Raw genomic sequence first — 12,229 nt, forward strand, 5'->3', positions numbered from 1 at the left:
TACAAGGCAACAACAATATCTGTAAGACCTCAAGCAAGGCATGAACCACACTTGTACCAAGTGAGCAACAACAATATCTGTAAGACCTCAAGCAAGGCATGAACCATATTTGTACCAAGTAAATAAAACTGTGAGACCTTAAAGGCATGTAAAATTTGAAAGGCCTTACTAAAGGCATAATCCTAATCTTAAAGTTAAGGCTATATATCGAACTTGTAAGACCCCTAAAAAGGCATACCCTCGATATAGATGCCGAAACTACTTCACTTGGGAACCGAAAGGCTCCGACCAAAATCATAGGCCTTCAATTACTTCGAATATACTTCGAAAAAACCGGTTAAACAGGCTACCCTCGACATTAGACAAAAGAGCTTTGACCATGTCAGCTCCAAACTATAGTCTTCGAGATACTCAGCCACCGATCCAAACCTCCCGAGGTGCTCGATCATCACCATATAACGGCTCACAATCGAGGTTTTTTATCAAACCGTCGAAGAGTCAGGCAAACACAACTTCAAAAGTCCTTAACGAGGGAAAAATAAAACCTATTAGAGGTCGCACCGACCCAATGTGTAAGAGCCACTATCGCCAGCCCATACTAGAGGTCGTACCGACCCAATACGTAAGAGCCACTATCGCTAGCCCATACTAGAGGTCGTACCGACCCAATGCGAAAGATCCACTGTCGCCAGCCTATATAAAAGGTCGTACTAACCGAATGCGTAAGAGCCTAAGGGCCAACCTTAAATTTAAAAACTTGAGGGTCAAATGAGCTCGAGTCGAAACTCGACTCGGAAACTGAACCCGAAACAGTTAACTAAATATGCCTAAGAGCAAAAGCATAAGAGCTTAATACGTCGTCTTATACTAAAAGGTCATACCAACCGAGCGCGTAAGAGCCTACGGGCCAGCCCAACAAGCCCTAGGGCCATACTATAAACCTAAGGGTTCTATCCGAAAACCATTTCACCTGGCTAATAACTGGCAAACATCGAAGCAAAGGGAAGTGTATGAAAAATGAAACCACAAGGCTTCCTTTTATACATATATGCGAAGAAATACAAACTCCATTTACAATGTTCTTTGAAAATACTATACACAAAATCAGAAAGGGAAGGCCTAATCTACGTCCCCTCGGGGACTATGGCTCGTCGGCCTCTTCCTCGCTATCCTTGGCATCAGACAAAAAAGAACCTAGCATCATGTTCGTCCGCCTTTTCCTGCTTCACCTCTCCCGAGAGGTCAAAGCCCCTAGCATGGATCTCCTCGAGGGTCTTCTTTTGAGATTTATGTCAAGCATATTCCTTGTTCCTACTCTCACGGTCAAGATCCCTTCTCAGCTCAGCTCGAGCATCGGCAACATCCTTCAAATAGACCGCCACTTTCTTGTCAGCATTAGTTTGGCTCATTATGGCTTCAGCCCGGGCATTCACAACTTCGGCCTTTATATTCAAAAGATCAAACTCGAGCTTTGTATTCATATCCGTTCGGACTAAGCTGTTCTCACGAGCTAAGCGGAGATGAACCTCGAGGACGGAAGCTTTGGTCAAAGCACCTTTCTCCGCTATAGTATGAGCATCCACCCGAGCCTTTAACTCATCATGCTCACGTTTGGTTTGGCCAACTTCGCTCCTAAGGTATTCTAGGTCCTCCGTCTTCTTCTACAACTAAAATAAACAAAACATCAGCCTCAGGGATAGAGAAGGGAACATATGCCCCATCTAGAGCAAAAATTACCTGTTCCTCGAGGTAGCTTTCATAGTTCACGCTTCAACTCGCCTCGCATCTCAAATTCTCCAGCTTGTCTTCTGTCTCATCATAAAGAAGCCTGAGGGACATTTTCCTATCCACGACTTTTCGCAGTATGGCCTTGTGATGAAGCAGCTCGGACTTGAGCTTGTCAAGGGCCTATGAAAGAGAAACTCGATAAGAGAGAAAAAATTACAAAAATATAAAATCAACACGGACGGCCAAAACTCACCTCAGAATAGAGCCGCTGAGCTTCCTCAAAATATAAACGCACATCTACTAGTCTGGCTCCGTCTACCCCGAAAGAACCGCTCCCGATTGAGGCATGATCGCTCAGTGCGTGCGGCCCCAGGCTTCAAACATCCCTCGAAGTACCTTCGATGGGAGAAGAAGTGGATGGAAGAAACCCCTCATTCCTCGAGGTGACTTTGACGGAAAAAAATGTGACAACGGAGGTGGAACCATTTTTTTAAAGCTAGAGATCTCAGTTGTAGTAGGCTCAGCCAATACATCCTCCCCGATCCCTCGACGTGGACTCATCTTGCTACAAGTATTGTCGCCCTGCGAAGGCCCTTTTCGCTTATTATTATCATTCCATAGCCCAAAAACTGGCGATCCTTCTCCCTCTCCTAGAGGGCACGGTCTCACATCAGAGAACTCCTCGATGCCTACGATGACAGGGTTAGTACGCTAAAAGAAAATGCTTTCCAAAAAAGGAGCAAGTCACATAGTACGTACTGTGGTGTTTTGCCTCCCATCTGCCCTTAGACAAAGATCGCCACTTATGCTCATTATAAGTCGAGCGAGTCTCTAGCTCTCGAGCCCAGTTCGTCAGGCCGGGGACCTCGCACGACGTCCATGAAGTTGCTGCAAAAAAGGAAAGGAAGGCGCATTTACGGAACCCGCTTGCGCCATAAGCAAAACTACAAAGGTACAAGTATATCACTTACGCATAAAATTCCATTCCTCGGGAAATGGCAGAAACACCACAGGGATAACATTGACACTTCGTACTCGGACGAATCGGCTCATCCATTCCTGATCCCCGTCTACTCCATCATTAACAACAAAAGGCGTGGTGGATCGGCATCGTAGGGTCAGCAGACCCCGATGGTGAAAAGGCTGATACAGCCTGATGAGATGACTGAGAGTGAATTCAAGCCATGCTTCTTCCGCAAAGAACCTAAGCATTAACACTATCCTCCAAAATGACGGGCGAGCCTGTGCCAAGGTAACCTGGTACTTTTGACAGAAATCAAGCACAACCCTATCAGGGGGGGGGGGGGGGTGTGAAGGGATACATGTATACGTTCAAAAAACCCTCAGCATGATCCATGATGCTCTCTCCCAGGGAAGGTACCCGTAGTACTACCTTTTCCCCCCATCCACAATCTTTCCTCACTGAATCAAGGTGCCCCTCTCCTACTAAAGAAATAAACTTCGATATATTCTCCTAATGACCCCGAGCATTTTGGTTTAAAAAGCCTTCAGGGGTGGAACTCCCTCTCCTTGCCAAGCGGACCCTGGTGTAGTAGCCATAACTGTGGTAAAAGTAGGGAATTCGAAAGAGGGCTTCAAGGTTGAAATGGTAAAGGTCCTAACGCAGGGGAGGAAAACTTTGTAGAGGAGGGTAACTACTCGGAATAGCGAAATCCTCGAAAGAAGGAATATAACCCTATATGTGGAAAAAGCGGCGACTATCCACCTGCCTTAAAGGCCAATTAAAAATGCTGACTAAGCCATTTTTCGCTTTGGGAAGATGTACCAACGGAACTGCCTTGGTCGCTTTATAACTGTGTCATGCAATTAGTGTTGCCACACGATATTTTGGGGATCAAAAATCCCCTACACCATTATAAGCCTCGAGATGGTACCCGATCTTGAGGATTTCTATCAAAAAGAAGATAGCCTCCAGGAAGCCATTGATATTATTACAAGCCTCGAGATGGTACTTAATGTCGAGGACTTCTATCAAAAAGAATATAGGCTCCAGAAAGTCATTGACATCATTACAAGCCTCGAGATGGTATCCGATCTCGGGGACTTCTATCAAAAAGAAAATAGGCTCCAGAAAGCCATTGACATCATTATAAGCCTCGAGATGGTACCCGATCTCGAGAACTTCTATCAAAAAGAAGATAGGCTCCAGAAAGTCATTGACATCATTACAATCCTCGAGGTGGTACCCGATCTCGAGGACTTCGCCAAAAAGAAGATATGCTCTAAGGAGCCATTTATATCATGATAAGCCTTGAGATGGTACCCGATCTCGAGGACCTCTACCAATAAGAAGATAAGCTCTAAAAACCTACTCATATGGGTTTGACCTCGAGGTGGTACCCTACCTCGAGAATTTCTGCTATTGCAAGTGCGGATCGTCTACCCAATTTTTCGGACCTCGAGCTACCTAAGCTCGAGCCAACTCCTGCTCAAAAACTACCAATAAAGCCTTAGGGCTATCTTTCGGATTAGGATCAAGTTAAACGGTTTCTCAGTTACTTTAACCTAGGGGATATTCAAGTCCAGGCGTACCCTCATCCCGGGTCTATCTGCAACGCCTTGGGGCTATATTCTCTCTAAGTTCAAAACAAGTTTCCAGGTCGCCCGAGTTTGAGCGAACTCTCACTCGGGGACTATTTTTGAAATCCTTCAGGCTATCTTTATTTTCAAACATCCGAGCAAATCCCCCCTCGGGGACTATCACGGGGTCTGAAAAGCTAAGTTTCGTTCTGAAAGTTCGAAGTCTTACTCTCATTCAACTCGAAGTCGGGGGGCCCGACGACCCGAGTCTATCAATCCAACCCGGGCTCGGTCCAAGGAACGGCAAAAAGTTCCACATGTAATCGGGTTAATCAGTCAAGAGCCATAGAAATACTTACACCTGAGCTCGGTATTCGTATCGATCGGTAGAATCATGCATTCAGATTCTTCACAAATGCAGATAAAGGGAAATAAAGCATAAATCAGAGACAAATTGAAGAAACATCTTTCTCATTAATAAACGACGATTACAAAAGCCCACGAATGGTCCTTACACATGATTACAAAATCCCACGAAGGGTCCTTACACAAAAACAGAGAAGCCAAAGAAAAAGGAAAAAATGTAAATAACAGTTACGAGCCTAATCGTTTTTCTGGGGTATATCCTCGGGGGTAGTGTCTTCGAGAACCGTTCCTTCGGGGCCTCCTCTTGATCTTTCAAATGGTATTTTCAAGATAAAGAAGAAGCAGAAAACGATGACGAAGAAGAAGAAGAAAAAGATGAAGAAGGAGCAGTAAAAGATGAAGAAGTGGCTAGGTGAAAACTCTGGCGAGTATGGGTCTCGCCAGCACTACTATTGAGAAGCTACTTCTCGATACGTTGCACTGGTGGGGGATGCAACAGTGAGTAGATGGCACCACTTCACTCCACAAAAAGCAAAAGGAACGAGGCGCTGCACCGGGTAATTAGGAAGGATGAGTAGAAGTTTGTGGTGCATATATCCTTTAATGCGAGGGTAATTTGAGATTTCTCTCTCATTACCTCGGGCCAACAACAACAACAACAACAAACCAGTGCAATTCCGCTTGGGAAGGGAAAGCTCTAGAAATGGGCCATGGCGCAACTGATGAGGACACTGCTATATAACCTTAGGGCCACAGGCCTCAAACATGAGAAATAACAATGGATGAAGATGTAGAGAAGGAAGGGGTAAAGGGTTGTTTAAAAACATTTGAATGATGTTTGATTCAAGAAGGCTTCCATTTATAGGAAGGGTGGGAGCGTAACCGACAGCGCAATCAATGTCTTTGAAAGACGTACCGGCTGGCGCAATCAATGCATTTTCAGGAACTGGACCGGTAGGGATATTATCGCTTTGGAGAATATAAATTGGCGGTACATCGAATGATTCTGGAAAGGTGAATCGATGAGACGCCTCAGTTATCACAAAGGTTTACGTCATGAGTATGACACCATCGCAGTAAGGTCGAGGAGATAGATATCGAAGTCGTTTCTTATCGTTTCACTCCAAGAAATGCGGGGACTATCTGTATACGGTAAAATCAGAGGGTCCAATTTTCGGGCACTACGGCGCTTCATAAACACGTTTCAATAGGCTCGAGATTATGGTCGAGATTAACACCTGAAGGGCTGTCAACATCTGACCTCGGGGCAATTCAGATCGATGGTTATGGTAAAAAAGTGGGAAGTTCCCAAGGCGCGTAACTAGAGCTGACAAAGCCTATAGGGCTAGTTCAAACCCGGATCAAGGCATTAAATGGCTATACCAGCCCCATATCTTTTCAATAAATGCATTTGTACTATGCAGAGATTCCCCTTGGTACATAAAGGGGATCCTTGTCATTTTGTAAACAATTGTTGCTCAATATTGAATACACAAGAATATTCTCTCTATTTTCTAACATATTCTCTTAATCTCATTACTTGCATTTATTACTTATATTCATCGCATTCCATTTATTGTTCTTCATTTATTACTTATTATTGGCCATAAAGAGCCATCATTGATTTTATTATAACTGTTAGTCATCCATCGACTACCCTCGGCGAGACATCAGACTCGACCCCGAGGCCCCGAATAAGCAAGCTCAAGGCCCCGATCGTCATCCATTCAGTTTGGTTATCATCTTGTATTCAAGCTCTTATCTAGTCTCCAAGTATCTCACTTAGCATCTATTGTTCAAACAACTAACATAAAAATAAATCACGTATTTTTAGAATCACAAAATCAAATTTAATTATAATTACCATTTACAAGGTAAACAGACGAATAAAAGAGAGAAAAGAAAAGATTAAAACGAATTGGTTGCTTGAAACTCTACGCCGGTCTCTGTTGATGTTGATTTGAATGATCTTTTTTGTGACATCGATAAGTGATGAGTTGATTGGAAGTTAGCCCACCTTGTGGCCTTTAAGGCACCTTGTTTGTTCTTCGAGCACTTTTAGTGTGACAAATTGAAAGTAGCTGGTGAATATTAATAGCTGAAAAGTACCTTTTGTAGTTATATATATGGATAAAAGTGTTGAATTTAATAATAAGTAATTAATGTATTTGACAAAAAATATTGTTGATAAGCGTTTTATTTAAATGACTATAAGGTCACTAAAGCTATTAAAATAACATTAGAAAGTATTATTTTGGGAAAGGACAAATTAGAAAAAACGATTATTTTGGAATTACAAAAAGAATTATTAGGATAAATTAGTAAAAGTTTTGATAAAACAAAAAGTTATATAAGCTGACAAATTATAAATTCGAGGTAACCAGCTTATGATTTTTCCGTTTGGGCTCAAATGGTGCATAGAACTGGTGAAATTGATTCAGTTTTGCTTATTCCCTTCCGGAATTGCATTTATGATTCACTAAGCATTAATTTAGAAAGGCCAATCAGTATATGTGCTAACTTGCGCTCACTGCCTAGGCAGATTAAAGGAATAATAAACATTGACATATGCCAGATTTCTTCGATTGGAGTTAAGAAGAGAAGAGCAAGTATGCTTACTTTTGAGCCACTAACTTGGGTTTTTAATTGAGTGAATATCTTGAAACCCTCTTAAGCTATCATGTTTTTGTTAGTTACTTGTTCAAATTATTAGGTGTCCCTAAAATCCCCTTTAATTATATACCTTTATATATTTAAAATTCCTCATCGATTTTTTAGTGATGCGTGTGATACACCCTTCTATTTACCTAGCCTAATTTACATATCAATTTAATTAAGAATCTTAACTAATAATAAAAACAATTAAATAGGTAAATGTTTGGGGGTTAAAATCAAAGAAAGAGGGTGAAGGGATAAACGCATGGTTATCTGGGAAAAAAAAAAAATCTCTTCCATCTCCTAATAATCGTTACACCATGTCTCAATCGTAAATTTCTCCATTAAACTTCGATTAAAAATTGGATTTTTCATTAACCTTTGTTTTCACTGAAAATTTTAGTTTAATACTTGGGATAAAAAAATCATGGTTTGGCAAAATTTCAATTAGAGTTTGGTAAAAATTATGTGCTTTTGGTGGACTAAATAGTATTGAAAGAAGAGGAAAAAATATAATTTTAGACGAAACAAAAGAAGATTTTTTTTCAAATGAAACCCATAAGAAGAAAGGAAGAAGAAAGATAAAAAATAAAAATAAAGAAGGCTATAGAATATAAAGAAAATAGAAGGAAAATAGAAAGAACAATTTTTTAAAGAGGGTAACAATAATTAACCATTAGACACATGCAATTGGGGCCATTTTTATGTATAATTTCATCTTTCACGCACCTTTTGGTAAGTTAACTTATTTTATTAAAAAATCGACGAGAGATTTTTAATATATAGGGGAATATAGTTAAAGGGGGTTTTAGGGACATCAAATAGTTTAAATATGTAACTGACAAAAACGTAATAGTTTAGGGGAATTTTAGGATATTCACTCTTCTTAATTTTGTTTCCTCTTGGTCCAAAATTCAAACCTCACAAACTTGGCTTCCAGGATCTCAAATGTACAAGAAGGTCAAGCCAATAAGCGTCCCTTCGACAATTTCATTTGCGTATCAACGATAATAAAATCGTGACTCGTGTTTGAAGTTTTAAAAAAATCTCTAGCTTTGGTTCATAAGCTTGATTTATAGGAGTAATTATTTATTACCTTTACCAATTGTGTAAATAAGTCAAAACCAAATTTAAAACTTACTCATATACATTATATCTTTACAAATATCGGAAAGACTTTTCCTCGAGCAGGGGTGCATCCAGCTCTTTGGTACTGGGTTCATCTGAACTCCGATATTAGCGCAAAACATAAATTTATGATAGTTGAAATGAACCCATAACTTTAACAATATAATGGATTCATTGTTAAATACTTTAAAGGTCGAAATTATAAAATTTAAATTCTGAATTGTCCTCGCATGTATCTATTCTTAACCACTACTAAAAATCACCTGTTTACCGACGCAAATTACCGACGGAAGTTGGTCGGTAACAAGGCTTTACCGACGAAAGTCCGTCGGTAAGTGGTTGGTAGGTAAATCCTTCCTCGGTAAAATATACCTACAGAATCTATCGGTAACTTACCGACGGACCCCTTCGGAAAGCCATCAATACATTTCTGACCAAATAATTTTACCTACCGACGAATATCCGCCGGTATATTATAAAATAATATAATATTAATAATATCAATACCGACGGATTCCTGTCGGTAAATTAAAAATAATAATTTAATACTATCGACGGACACCATCGGTAAATTTAGAATTTTAATTTAGAAATATAAAAACTAAAAATATGAATAAATTCATATTCCGATGGCTATCCGTCGGTATTTTCAACAAAATTTGAAATTTTGGTTCAAGTCTACCGACGGACACCCTCGCTAATTAAGAATTCTGGATTGAAAATGAATAATTGTTCTGACGGACTCTATCGGTAAGTCCGTCGGTAAATCTGGTACATTTTTGGCAGGCAATGCCTATTTTTTGTTGCACCACCTACCAGCTAGAATATTACAATACAAATTGAAATGCAACCACAATAAAACTCAACTTAACAACAACAAAACTTTATAAACTATCCAAACATCCAAATTATCCCGTCAAACATCCAAACATCCAAATTATCCCATCAAACATCAAAATTATCCAACCAAACATCAAAATATAACATTCAATGTTAACATCCAACTAAACAACAATCCAACCAAACATAAAATCACTCATCTTTGGATTCCCCCTCATCCTCTTCATCATTTGTATTATTTCTATCACTTTCATCCTCTTCATAAATGTGGCTTTTTGGCGGAGAGCGGGGCATGCCAATTAAGTGGTTCACTTGAGCCTTGAGGGAGTCGATGTCATTCCTAAGTGCGTCTCTAATCTTCTCTTCACGCTTTCTTTTTTCTCGTTCATCCGCATAGTTCCTAGAAAGTTGTTGAATCGTTCACCGCATCTCCTCAAGGTCCTCATTTTGCACGGTGGCGGATGTCCCAATACCTTGTTATCCACAAAAGAGAAGTGAAAAAAATACACGACGAGTTAGAATTGAATAATTCGGCACCTAACTTCATAAACTTCAACTAAGGAACATCGACTACCATACATACCATGAAGTAGAAAACTTCGGCTAAATTTTGAACAACATATTACTTTCACTAGATATAGGGATACTCTTAATATGTGAGGCCTTTTGAGGAAAATTGTGCGGACTTTGCCCAAATTAAAACGGACAATATCACAGATCTTTGAAGTTAGTCCTCAAAGTTAAATGTACTTTATACCGCTTCTCTTATATTGCCATAGTTTTTCTTTAATATTCTAATAACTTCAGCAATTATTAGAGTGACTGATCCTTTTTTATTATCTTAACTAATAAAATAGAGTAAATTCCACAATACTTGTGGACAAAAACCTCATCACAAGTCAAGAATTTAGTGCCGAAAAGTAGGCATTTAAATGTTAGTTTAAAAAGGCCATCAAAGGTTAGCTACCTAACGTAAAATATTATGCCAATTAAATGCAATTACTCTAATTCCCTCAACTTTAAGGTCAAGACTAGATCAGGAAAATTTGGCACAAGTTTTGAATCAGTTTCTAGGAGATAGAATCAGATTTCCAAAAATCTTGACACTTGCAAAACTAGGATATAAGGAAACTTTTTTCTGAGATCTATCATACATACATACATACATATCTTGCATCCAACCAAAAAGTAGCAACAACACAAAATGTGGTGGTGCAGGCAATGGTGGAAGTATCAATGGCAAAAGTAACAAAAGTAGCCTGAAACGGCCCCAAAAATAACCCCCGAAACACAGCTAACAAAAAGAAGAGCTTATTAACCAAAAAGTATATACCTTGTAGTCCACACGCGAGGGGATGATAATTGCGCTAGGAGGAAAGGCCGTATGCTCTACCCTTATACACGCCTCCAACCACGTTCATCTCTTAAACCCCGCCGATTAGGAAGATTCCTATCGTACATCCACATACGATGTTCCATCTACATATACAAACAACAAATTTATTATTATTACTCATTTAATAAAGAAACATAGTTATTCTAAGCTAAATAGAAGATTGTTGATTAGATTTATCATGTCATGGTTGTAAAGTAAAGGGAAAAAGGATATGATCCAAATTATCATGAGACAAATTAATTATCCATACGGAGTATAGATATCACTGGATAAATATTTCATAGACAATTCACATTATCTCATAGAAACCAGAAAAAAATATTAGCGGTCTTCAAGAACCAACCTCGGTCAACAACACATCGCAAGAGATGAGACCCTCGAATTGCTTCTAGGAAGTGCCCCCTGGGATTCCAACTCGCTTATAATTCCTTGCACAACCTGTATTTCTACAAATAAAAAGAAAATGAAGTAAATTAGACACAAACAAAAAATAAGCTGAATACTCTTGAAAAACCAAGGATTATTAGCCTTGCAAAATGTAGTTGCAATTATTAGAAACCATAAAAACATTGGAACCGTGAACAATTAAAAGGGTAAAAAGAACCAAAGAAACTACTAGCATTTTCTTTATTTGTTTATTCTGCATTAGCATATCTAGTTAATCAAATTAGAGTTCTCTCATATCTTAGAATACGATGCTAAAAAGATGCTTAAATGTAATTTGGGAGGGTTGGAGAAAGCCAGTCTGTTTGATTTAAGAGCGTTATCAACTTAAATAAATCATGACTAAAATTATCATAAATATTAGTAGCAGATGGAATATAACTTCCATATATGCATATACAACATACATTCAAGAGTGAAATATTTATAATCAACATACATTCAAGAAAAAGAAGAAGCTTGTTCAACCTTTTGCTAGGATGAAACTTGACTTCAAGGATTAAGCTGCATAAAAATAGAGTAGCTTACTCTAAACAACCTTATAAGTTTACTCTATACAACCTTAAGATCACTTCTGACCTCAAACCACCCCCAAAAACGACCTCAATGACCCCCAAATAGTGAACTCAAATCACCCCCAAAAACGACCTCAATGACCAACGATGGAAGAAACCTTACCGGATATGGAGAGGAGTCTGAGTGCCGACGATGGACGCTGGATTACCGACGACGACGACGACGACTATGACGATGGCCGCTTGGATTGAGTGCCGACGACGACGATGGCCGCTTGGATTGAGTGCCGACGACGCCGGTGAAGCGGGGATTTGCCCTAGAAGCAGTGAGGCGGAGAAAGAGAATTGAGTAAAAATTCTAAGTTAGGGCTTTTGCTGAGAAAGGCGTGTTTAATGGTAGGGGAAAAAAATAAAAGTTAAAAACTTGTATTTTAACTTATAACCTTTCGTCCTTATTTGTTAACCAAATTAATTAGCAAACATGTAACTATATAAACCAAAATTAATGACCCATAATTTTGTTGTAATTATTAATTTATAAGCTAATTAATTATTATTGATACACTTCCACGTATTATAACTATCAATTTACAATGGAATCGAACATAACATTACT

At 39.2% G+C, this 12,229-nt stretch overlaps 1 long non-coding RNA gene across 1 annotated transcript; it reads right to left on the reverse strand.

Annotated features, from left to right (window-relative positions):
- Window positions 1-9,274: 9,274 nt before the first annotated feature.
- Window positions 9,275-11,990, reverse strand: LOC107821794 (uncharacterized). Its single transcript, XR_012711728.1, has 4 exons — window positions 11,777-11,990; window positions 10,998-11,100; window positions 10,592-10,737; window positions 9,275-9,731 (listed from the first exon to the last, which is right to left on the reverse strand). It is a non-coding gene; the product is annotated as an uncharacterized LOC107821794 (long non-coding RNA).
- Between the last annotated feature and the right edge of the window lie 239 nt (window positions 11,991-12,229).

This window comes from Nicotiana tabacum, chromosome 7, assembly GCF_000715075.1.
Source record: "Nicotiana tabacum cultivar K326 chromosome 7, ASM71507v2, whole genome shotgun sequence".
In the NCBI taxonomy this organism is placed as follows: Eukaryota; Viridiplantae; Streptophyta; class Magnoliopsida; order Solanales; family Solanaceae; genus Nicotiana; species Nicotiana tabacum.